Here is a 12974-nt window from a genome sequence, read left to right on the forward strand (position 1 = left end):
AATCCTCACTTGTTTGATCCTTACTGATACAGCGATAATTATCAAAGCCATTTATCAAAAATCACGCTGTATCCTAAGCGATGCGAGGACCATCATTTATACCGACTTTAATTTACATATCAAACAATAATTGAATCATGTTAATGTGCTTGGTAAGAAATGCAATGCGTTTAAATGACATCAAAATCAAATGAACATAATTCTTAACTATTTACTCGTACTTGGATTGTTCGGTCATTCATAAAAAACCATCCCGGACTTTATGTAGACCAGTGAAGTACCTCGTGTTTGCTGACACGAGGTTGATATATTCCTTTACACGGTTATTGTACTACGTGTCTCTAATCATGTATGCGAGATACATCTCTCATATGAAAATTGATTTACAGTGTGTATTTTACAGGTGCAAAGGTAGACTATATACCTGCTTTCAAATTTTATCAAGAATTGTTCTTCTAAATTCTTGCATTAGCTTATCCACACCCCTTAGTTTGGAAATTCTAGCATGATAAAGCTCAATTTTTATTTTTCAGATATTCTATAGACAGGGGGTTCGTCCGACAAGTAGGTGTGTTCTCTGAATAATTAAATTTGACCATCCAGCACTAAATTAGATATAAAAACAATAAATAATCACATTTGACGATTTATCGCTGTACAACACAAAGCAACACTAAAACCTGAAATTATTTTTTATCCGGAAAAAGAAGACCAAAGGAATTGAAACAAAGAAAAAAAAACACTTATAATTTTGTAGACTAGGAATATGATTAATTTTGTTCTCTTCAGCCAATTTAAGTACCGAGAAACCTACTACACCACGATTACACATATCATGTTCTATCATATCCTATGTTGTTACATTTATTGTTATACGATTAATTTTACATTATATCATGGTGGACAAATATTACTAAAATTATTTTGATAGATTCATAGTTATTTCAAGGTTTGAACGATCTAGCTCTTTACACTTAATTGCATTTGGACGTATGTCATGATATTTTGGGACTTCTGTGTCGTTTGTGTCACGATGAAGGCAATTTCATTTTGGTGTCCTACATCATTCCACCAGTTAAATTCCACTATGTATTTACTGTTACTTGTTCTAAATACAGAGTAAGGTACTTGCATTATTGTTTTATATTATCAAAGTGTTTTTAAAAACAGTTTGGAAATTCTAGAATCAGACACATCTGAGAGGTGAAAATAGCAAACTGGTACCGGAAGATTAAGAATTATCACTATTACAAGTTTGTAAGACACAGGTGTAGAAGCTGCTTAATATTAACTGTGAGGAGCTCTTAAAAGCGCAGGATGAAAAGGGGATAAACGATCAGTTATATGAGTTACCTCCCTTGGCATGCATCTCTGCACACAGTCAAAGGTTGATACGGCTCATTTCAAAACAGTGGTATTTTCTTCTTCTATACCTCATCAGTTTAACTTTTTAAATGGTTTTAACATGTTCAATGTATACTGTTTATCAATACAGGTTTATAACGAGGTAGTAATGCTTGACTAACGACAGGTTTGCCATTCCAATGGCTTCTTTTTGAGTGATTTGTGTTTGTATCCACTTTTTTTAAAAATTCCGGCAGCACAGCAGGTAACGCACTGGTCTTTCATAAAACCAACTGGTGTTCGATCCTCCGACTGTCGGTCACGTTGAATTTTCTGTTGGTGTTCCCTTATACCTATCAAAATTTGTATAGATGCGCGCTTCCGTCCGGGCTATCGTGAGAGATTGATGCACACCGAATCACCAGTTTTCACAATGGTTTTGACGCAAGTAGATAGTTTATTATTAGGAAAATTTAACTAAAATATAAATATTGATATTTTAGTAAAAGTGGTTTTCTGTATATGATTCTGTTTTCAAAATTAATATAAAAGGAATGAAATATATTACCTGCTACCAGGAGACTGCTATATTAAAGCTGTCAGAGACTACTACTGACGCAAATAACAGGTAAAGATATATTGTTATCAAAAAGTAAGTATTCAATATTTTGGTAATATTCTGAATCGTTTTCAAGCTTACATATTATATGTCGCATTTTAATTTTAGCCACTGTCAAAACATGCCTCGTCATACATTATTATACCTGTCAGAGTTGTCTTTCTTTGCTTGCTATCATTCGTTAGTGCGTTACCCTTTTAATATTTATTTACACTCAAAGCTTTATCAATAATATTATATGTAAAAATGTTGCTTTCTTTTTTATCCATTGATTGAGTTATTATTGTGTAGAATTAAATCACTAGATTTTATGTAAAAATATCTTAGAATAATACACATTTCCAAAAATTGTCACCAAATTGTCCGAAAAAAATATTGTACCCCAAATACAATACGGTCACTGATTCGTTACATCAATATCTTTTTCTTTAAAACAAAATTTACCAGATTCGGAGATTCCAAAACCGGAAGTTGAATACATGAAACTTTCACGAAACAATATTTTCTCTCCATTCCTCCAACATGAACAGTCTTACTTTCGATTCAACAATCGCGGTAACCATGGTGACGGGAATTGATTTTATATGAATGACATTTGCATCTAAAAGTGGGTAAGATTCTTCACGGATGTGACAAGAGTAAATAGGCAATGCTGCCTTAAGATGTACAAATAGTGTTTTTATGGAATTAAAGTGATTACCCGTATCTAGTAGCCGGCCTTGTATCCCTAAAGAGAGGGACAACCATTTATAATTAGTAAATTGTACACACCATACAACGACATGCACATGCACTTGGCGCGATTTGCGTGGCTTGGCATGGTACACGTGCACCTCACGTGCGCCCAATATAACCCCTAATCTCTGACAAGATGTCACGTGGATATATCGTGTCAACCGTTGAATAATACATATCAAAATTACAAAATGCTTGACGTATTTTTTTCTGCGAATGTTTCAATTTCGTGAAATCGTTCTATTATTAAAAAACAAATGTTCATGATTTTATTTCTTATTTACTAAGTGACGGAATAAAATAGCATTAATATATCGTAGGATACTGATACTAACATCGTTTTCGGGGATATTTATTATTGCGATTGTGCACACGGATTTGAATACAAAATTATTAGGACATCTTGAACCATAAACAAAAAAAAGTTTGATATCATATGTCATAGTCGGCTTGGTGCAAGCAATTCGTCTTCATGTATAATGTTCATTCAACATTCCCTTCAAGTATCGAAAAAACATAGTGTAAACCGAGAGTCTTTTGATATAGCTCTAGAAAAGTTAAGTGAAGCAAAACCCGAAATAAAAACATGACCTGCGTCACATTACATAGCTAAAATCCAAATTTTCACTTTAATATCTCCATCCAACAAAAGTCAGATACAGAATGGCGGAGTCTATCTGATGTGAACATTAACGTAAAAAAATATTTACAAATATCGTAAAATGTGTTCCTCCGTTCCCGCCCCTTTTTTAGTGTCTCGTAATAAATGTTCGAGTTGTATTAAGCTCACTTTCCAATAAAGCTGAAATGAAAGTATGATTTATATAAAAAAAAAACCCCGTTTTTCAACACATTATTAAGGACGATAGAACTGACGAGACCGTTATATCTGCTTCAATAACAACGATATACATCGTGTAGAAAGTTAATTTATAAGTGTTTGAAATTTAAGACAATCGAGTTCGGGGCGAAAACGATAAAAGCAGATAATCGCTTAAAATCCGTTTATAGTGTATGATAAATAGCGCGGAACACTCGGTGTTTATCAGTTAGCACTCTAGTTACACGCCTGTCCTTTAGGTGTTAAGTACATGCATATCAACATATCACACGTCATTTTTCTTTCCTCGTAAATGTCCTACATACTCCTCGTTTTAACACTGCCAGATGATATGAAGGAAAAAAGAGAACATTATTGCATAAAAATAGTAGTGTAATCTTAAGTTTTAAGGCGAAAATAGAAGCGGTGTAAATGTCTTGTGTTCCGGTAAATTTTCTTTCATTTGTATTACAATTATATATCCATGTAAGTAAGATACTAATTTGAACATCCTACTGCGTGCCCAGAGTGTGACGAAAGTCACGTGCGCCATATGTCTTGTTTTAATAATTTTTTTTGTTTATAACAAAATGATTGGACACGAGTTATATCAGCTCATTTACTTTTCTCCTAAATGAATACATACAGGATTATTTTACACTGGAATCATGTGAAAACATCAGAATTTGTAAATTAATGATGAAGAGTGAGTATTGCAAATACAATGTATTGTGGATGGGAGAAGAAAATAGGAAAGAGGATGATTTGGATAAAGAGGTGAAACAGAGACAGGAAAAGAGAAGATGTAGACAATATGTACATATATAAACTGCTGTCCAACACTTTATCTGTTAACCTATTTCTTCCAGTCTGTAGTAGAAAAATATGTTACTATATGACATTCATCAACAGATGAAACGTCTGAGCGGAAAGAGCATTTTTTAAATTTTTTTTCCTCATAGTGTCCAGAATCGGCACTAACTTAAAAAACTGTCTATTTTACACACTTTGCAAATAATCCTTTTCAATGATCAATTTTAAACAGAATCTGATACACAGCCTTCCAGCGACCTTTCCACTATACCTTTCCACTATACCTTCCCATGATACCTTCCCACGATACCTCCTCACGATACCTCCTCACAATACCTTCCCACGATACCTCCTCACGATACCTTCCCACGATACCTTCCCACGATACCTCCTCACGATACCTTCCTATGATACCTTTCCACGAACCTTCCCACGATACATTTCCACGATACCTTCCCACGATACCTTTCCACGATACCTTCCCATCCACGATACCTTCCCACGATACCTTCCCTCGATACCTTTCCACGATACCTTCCCACGATACCTTACCACCATACCTTCCCACTTCCCATGATACCTTACTACGATACCTACCCACTTCCCACGATACCTTCCCACTTCCCACGATACCTTCCCACTTCCCATGATACTTTTCTACGATACCTTCCCACGATACCTTCCCACGATACCTTTTCCACGATACCTTCCCTCGATACCTTCCCACGATACCTTCCTTCGATACCTTCCTACGATACCTTCCCTCGATACCTTCCACGATACCTTACCACGATACCTTCCCACTTCCCACGATACCTTCCCACTTCCAACGATACCTTCCCACTTCCCATGATACCTTTCCACGATACCTTTCCACGATACCTTCCCACGATACCTTCCCACGATACCTTCCCACGATACCTTCCCATGATACCTTCCCACGATACCTTCCCATGATACCTTCCCACTTCCCATTATGCCTTTCCACGATACCTTCCCACTTCCCACGATACCTTCTCACTTTCCATGATACCTTTCCACGATACCTTTCCACGATACCTTCCCACAATACCTTCCCACGATACCTTGCCATGATACCTTCCCATTTCCCATTATACCTTTCCACGATACCTTCCCATGATACCTTCCCACGATACCTTCCCATGATACCTTCCCACTTCCCACAATACCTTTCCACGATACCTTCCCACTTCCCACGATACCTTCCCACAATATCTTCCCATGATACCTTTCCACTTCCCACGATACCTTTCCACGATACCTTCCCACGATACCTTCCCACGATACCTTCCCATGATACCTTCCCACGATACCTTCCCACGATACCTTCTCACGATACCTTCTCACAATACCTTCCTATGATACCTTCCCATGATACCTTCCCACGAACCATCCTCACGATACCTCCTCACGATACCTTCCAATGATACCTCCTCACGATACCTTCCAATGATACCTCCTCACGATACCTTCCCACGATACCTTCCCACGATACCTCCTCACGATACCTTTCCACGATACCTCCTCACGATAACTCCTCACGATACCTTCCCACGATACCTTCCCACGATACCTTTCCACGATACCTTCCCATGATACCTTTCCACGAAAACTTCCCGTGATACCTTCCAACGATACCTTTCCACGATACCTTCCCACGATACCTTCCCACGATACCTTTCCATGATACCTATTCACGATACCTTCCCACGATACCTTCCCACGATACCTTCCCACGATACCTTCCCATGATACCTTCCCACTTCTCACGATACCTTTCCACGATACCTTTCCACGATACCTTCTCACAATACCTTTCTATGATACCTTCCCACGATACCTTCCAACTTCCCACGATACCTTCCCACGATACCTTCCCATGATACCTATTCACGATACCTTCCCATGATACCTTCCCATGATATCTATTCACGATACCTTCCCACGATACCTTCCCACGATACCTTCCCACGATACCTTCCCACGATACCTTCCCACAATATCTTCCCACGATACCTTCCCACTTCCCACGATACCTTCCCACGATACCTTCCCATGATTCCTTCCCACTTCCCACGATACCTTTCCACGATACATTCCCACGATACCTTTCCATGATACCTTTCCATGATACCTTTCCACGATACCTTCCAACGATACCATCCCATGATACCTTTCCACGATACTTTCCCACGATACCTTTCCACGATACCTTCCCATGATACCTTTCCATGATACCTTTCCATGATGCATTTGAAAACTAATAAAAAAGGCCTTTACTCTGTATAGATTTGTTGTGTGACACAATACCCGACCTGATATAGATGGCCATAGTCGGACCGTTTTTTAACATAACATTGTTATAATGCATTTATAGCAACTGTTCACGTTTGACAGAAAATTCACCTAAGAAGGATAATTTCTGTAAATGCTTCTATAAATCTTATTGTAATCAATATAGATTTTAATAGTAAACTTGAATTGAAAAGGGCATAAAAAATCCTTTTATATTTGATACGGCTGACTAACAGTAAATATATTGTTCTGTCAGCTGAAGTAACAAGAAGAAGCAATAACTCAACGACGCGAGAACTGTACGAGACTTAACGTGACACACGGCCATCTTTGTGACGAATGTCGCGTCAACCCTTCTGATGGTAACCGAATCCATTCCACGATTTTTATAGAGCAGAATTTGAATGTGCTATCAGATGTTATCGTAAGATGAGATAACTAACACGATCGTGTATATTTTATTCTTTATCATCTCAATCCTGTGTAGTGGTAACTGCATCACAATCGTCTGTGCATCACTGTTGCAGACCACGCTTTACGCCTCCATTTTTGAAAGAGCAGACGGCTTCATTAGTTTTTCTATATGTAACGCCAAATAACACGTGACTAATCATAAACAGTAAGACTTTTGATGTCACTATGAAATCTAATTTGACCGCAGAAGTTGTGGTGAGGTAGAGTTGAAAATCCACAATATATAGAGCGATCGCTAGTACAAGAAAATCAAATGAGCTCGATCATAGAACCATTCACAAAATGGCGTCAAAACTCAATGACAATGCATGCCATAACGTAAGAACATATGGACAAAATAAAACAAGGCATCAAAACGCGGGGACAAAATAAACCATAGCGTCAAAATACAGGATAAAAAATACCAAAGCGACAGAACACGGAAAAATACAACGTACAGCTGAACATGAGAATATTGGGACAGTAGTTACCAAAGCTTCAAAATACGAACAATAAACGCCACAACGTCAAAACATAGGGAAGCACATCAAACATCAGAATACAGGGACAAAATAAACAAAGGCGTCAGAAAGCAGCTATAAAATACATGATATTGTCAAAACACAGGGACCATTTACACCACTACGTCAAAACGCTGGGACCAAATGCACCACAGTGTCAAAACACTGTGACAAAACAAACCACAATAACACCTAGACAAAGTATATGACAGTGTCAAAGAACAGGAAAATGGGAACAAAATATGCGACAGGCTCAGAACACAGGGACAAATATATATCACAGAGTTAGAACAAAGGGACAAAATACACCACAGGGTTAGAACACAGGGACAAATTATACCGAAGAGTCGGAACACAGGGACAAATATATATCACAGAGTTAGAACAAAGGGACAAAATACACCACAGGGTTAGAACACAGGGACAAATTATACCGAAGAGTCGGAACACAGGGACAAATATATATCACAGAGTTAGAACAAAGGGACAAAATACACCACAGGGTCAGAACACAGGGACAAATTATACCGCAGAGTCGGAACACAGGGACAAAGTATATCACAGAGTTAGAACAAAGGGACAAAATGTGCCACAGTGTCAATAAATAGGGGCAAAATGCAACACAGCGTCAAAACACTGAGACAAAATATACCACAGTGTCAATAAACAGGGAAAAAATGCAACACAGCGTCAAAACACTGAGACAAAATATAGGAAAGCGTCAGAGACAAGGGACATGGGAACAAAATACGAATAGTGTCAGAACACAGGGACAATATACATCGCAGAGTCGGAACACCGCGACAAAACACGTCACAGGATCAGGCCACAGGGACAATATACATCGCAGAGTCGGAACACCGCGACAAAACACGTCACAGGATCAGGCCACAGGGACAAAGTACACCGCAGAGTCGGAACACAGGAACAAAATACACCGCAGAGTAGGAACACAGGGACAAAATACACCGCAGAGTCGGAACACCGCGACAAAATACGCCACAGGATCAGGTCACAGGGACAATATACACCGCAGAGTCGGAACACAGGGACAAAATACATCGCAGAGTCGGAACACCGCGACAAAATACGCCACAGGATCAGGTCACAGGGACAATATACACCGCAGAGTCGGAACACAGAGACAAAATACGCCACAGGAGCAGGTCACAGGGACAAAATACACCGCAGAGTCGGAACACAGAGACAAAATACGCCACAGGATCAGGCCACAGGGACAAAGTACACCGCAGAGTCGGAACACAGAGACAAAATACGTCATAGGATCAGGCCACAGGGACAATATACACCGCAGAGTCGGAACACATGGAAACTATACCATAGAGTCAGAACACAGTGACAAAATACTCCACAGAGTGGGAACACAGGGACAAACTACGTGACAACGTCAAAGCACATGAACAAAATACAATTAATCGTTAAAAAATGTACCAAATCATCAGAACACAGGAACCAACAAAGTACACAGCTTCAAACGATATGAAGTAACCATTTCTATATAATTGCAAAACATGGACTTCTTCAAAGTTTAAACTCAAACGATCGTTAAATAAGTGCCGATACATAGTCCATTGTTCTTATCAAAGAGGTCGGTTGTACAATATTTATATTACTAATGTTACGAATGAACTGAAGGAAAAATAGAAACAAATTAATCTGGACATCAAAAATTAGTAGTGACAAAGTTGAGGTCTCTGTAAGAGGATACGGCGTTAGCAATGTGAGAATGGCTTACACACTGTAATGGTCAATTTGAGAAATCAATGAGGCGTGAAGAGCTGGTGTGGTCTGCTGGAAACAGGACCCAGACCACTTATGGCTCCGTTACCTCCCAGAGATAGACGATATTTTCCATCAAATGATTTCAAGATACATCAAGCGTCTTGACTACTTAGCTCCCGCTGTCTGCTATCTATTGCAGCAAGTGTTTGTGAGACCTAGCTTTTACCGTCCATTATTATACGATAAAGATGGAATGGCTGTAGATATATACATTTGAAAAACAGTAATATTTTTTAACAAGGAACTTCAGGGTTTTCGAAAATATTGTCGAAAGACTATTGAACTATTTTTCTGTGACAAAAGCACCGTTGTAATCCAGTTTTTTTAGTAGAATATAGATGAATTGTTTGTAAATATTCATCGAAAGAATGATGAAATGTGAAATAATAATAATATTGTTCGTTGACTTATCGCCTCCATATAGTAGCTAGTGGAAACCGATGTTGACTTATCGCCTCGTCAAATGTCAAGGTCATTTTGTGGCGTGGTATCCTTATAGTAGCTAATGGAAACCGATGTTGGCTTACAGCCTCGTCAAATGTCAAGGTCATTTGGAGGTGATGTTTTCTTGTAGTAGCTAGTGGCTACTTCACTCTAAAGCTTACGAGAGGCCTGTCACAAGTTTCTTGCCCAAGGACACCGCTATGTCAGTATAAGGGACGCATACAACCGGGATATGGAGCGTCGAACCACACACCTCGGAACTTCACCTGAGGCTGAGGGGGCCAAAGTTCTATTAATTAAGGTATCGCGACCCCTTTGATGAAAGTATTATTGAAAGTCGGGTTTTTTCAGTTCGTATAGATAGTGTTGTTATTATTCTTTTTCTAAGGTATCGTCCAACACCACCCTTTAAAATAAGCTTTGATTCAAACTTAATGATGAAACGCCACTTTCGAATCCTTACCTTCCTTAAGTCGCCTTCTAGGATTCCAAATTAAGGCCTTTAGCATTTCAATGAGTCCTAGAACGACGAAACAACTGTATGATGCGGTTTCATTCATTATTTGGGTCTGCCATATTTAATTCTTTATATTGAAAGGCGCTTTTCCATCATGTACAAATTTTGACTTAGAGTTAGGGTTAGGTTAGTCAGGTATAGTTTCTGTCTCGAGATATACCCTAATTTCAGCTGGTGAAGCAACGCTCCTTGTGTTGATGTAGTATAAAGAAAGATTTTGAATTCTGTGACCCTTACAGTTACACTCTATCCTCGACCCTTGTGGAGGACTACTGTGATCTTTCCGTAGCTTGAGGGTGGGACAGATATTTTTCTGTTTATTCTATTTATGTTCTGTACGAGCAGGCTGTCTTACCCTGGCAAGATAGAGACACATCTTTTCTTACCCTCACCAGAAGTGTGGATATTTCTGTCCGATGGGATAGAGACCCTTGTCAGTTCTGCTAAGAAATTATAGATATGATAAGACAATCATGTTCTCTGAATTTCTTTTGTTTTCTTGCCGTTTTATTTTTGTGCTCCCTGAACTTCTGTTTTTGTCTTTCGAGTTGTGTATGTCTCTCCTGAACTTCTGTTTTTGTCTTTCGAGTTGTGTATGTCTCTCCTGAACGTCTGTTTTTGCTTTCCTATTTTTATGCGCGTCTCCTGACTGTCTGTGTTTGATTCCCTAATTTTTTGTGCTTTTTCTGAAATTCAACTTTTGTTTCTTTTCGTAATATTTTGTGCGTCTCCCGAACTTCTGTTTTTTGTTTTCCTAATTTTTGTACGTTTTCTGAACTTCTGTTTTTGTTTTCCTAATTTTTGTACGTTTTCTGAACTTCTGTTTTTGTTTTCCTAATTTTTGTACGTTTTCTGAACTTCTGTTTTTGTTTTCCCAATTCTTGTACGTTTTCTGAACTTCTGTTTTTGTTTTCCCAATTCTTGTACGTTTTCTGAACTTCTGTTTTTGTTTTCCTAATTTTTGTACGTTTTCTGAACTTCTGTTTTTTGTTTTCCTAATTTTTGTACGTTTTCTGAACTTCTCTTTTTGCTTACCTAATGTTTTGTGCGTCTCCTGAAGCTCTGTTGTTGTCTGTATCTCCGTTTGTTTTTGCGTTTCCTTATTTGCTGTTACTTCCCTATTTGTTTGTGAATCTGTTGAATGTTTTCATTACATTTGGTTTTTCTGAATTTCTGTTGCTGTTTTTATCTTTGTTTGTGCCCCTCCATTGCTACGTTTTTGTTTTTCCAGTTATTTTTTGTGATTCAAGATTTTCTGTTTGTCTATTTGCTTGTTCGTTCGCTGTATCTTTGTTGTCTTTCTGTTCGGCTTTTGCGTCCTTTTGACTGATGATGTTGGTTTTTACTTTGATTTTGCTTCTTTCCTCTCATTTGTTGTATTTCCTACCAAGTTTTGTCATTCTGTGTTGACGTTGATGTTATGACGAACTTTGTTGTTCTCAGTTGACATGTTACATTTTGTTGCTTTGTGTTCACATTATGAAAAATTTTACCGTTCGGCGTTCCCGATGTGATTGTATATGTAATGACGTTGAGCTGTATTTTATTCTGATCAGTTAACTCTGGAATTATGTTTCCGCATGGTGATGCTATTTAAGAGTTAGGACAATAAAGGGTTTTTCTTTTGAAGAGAGAAATTGAAAAAAAAGTCCTGACAATGACAAAACTAAGGAGAGGACTAAAAAGGTCACAGCAGAAAAGACATCGACGATCAAAATCAATAAGGCCAACAACCGAAGGAAATAATTTAAAAGACGCCAAAACTAAAGGAAAAACAGCATGATACACATAAAAGAATGAAGACCGAAACGACAAAATTAAAAGCAACAATTAAAAAAAAAAAAAAATCAGCGGCAGACGCTTCCACCACAGCTGCCGCCGCATCTATCACAGCCGCCGCCGCATCTCCCACAGCTGCCGCCGCCGTATCCATCACAGCCGCAGACGCTTCCACCACAGCTGCCGCCGCATTTCCCACAGCTGCCGCCGCCGCATCCATCACAGCTGCCGCCGCCGCATCCACCACATCTGCCGCTGCATCCACCACAGCCGCAGGCGCTTCCACCACAGCTGCCGCCGCATCTATCACAGCCGCCGCCGCTTCCCCCACAGCTGCCGCCGCCGTATCCATCACAGCCGCAGACGCTTCCACCACAGCTGCCGCCGCATCCACCACAGCCGCAGACACTTCCACCACAGCCGCCGCCGCATCCACCACAGCCGCAGACACTTCCACCACAGCTGCCGCCGCAGCAATAGCAGCAGAAACAACAACAACCACAGCGATGGGATTCAAAGAGACTTTAGAAATAAGGCAAATTTTCATAACAGTTTTTGAGAACAACACTAGAAATAGAAATGATACCATATGTCTGAGTAACGCATTTTTTTGGTCAAAAATGCAAACAACAACAGGAATTGATAAGAGGCCAAAACTAAAAGAAAACACCATGTGTTCCCTCAAAAAAACTTTTCAATTGTCCGTATATCCTGGTGTGGTATACAGGTGCGGGAATATGCTCCTCCGTTTATCAGTCAGAGTATCGCTCAAATAGTGTTTTCTTTTGATGGCAGCACAATCCAAGGCTA

This window comes from Ylistrum balloti, unplaced genomic scaffold, assembly GCF_031769215.1.
Source record: "Ylistrum balloti isolate Yb309-2 unplaced genomic scaffold, AGI_CSIRO_Ybal_v1 Utg369616, whole genome shotgun sequence".
Classification (NCBI taxonomy): Eukaryota; Metazoa; Mollusca; class Bivalvia; order Pectinida; family Pectinidae; genus Ylistrum; species Ylistrum balloti.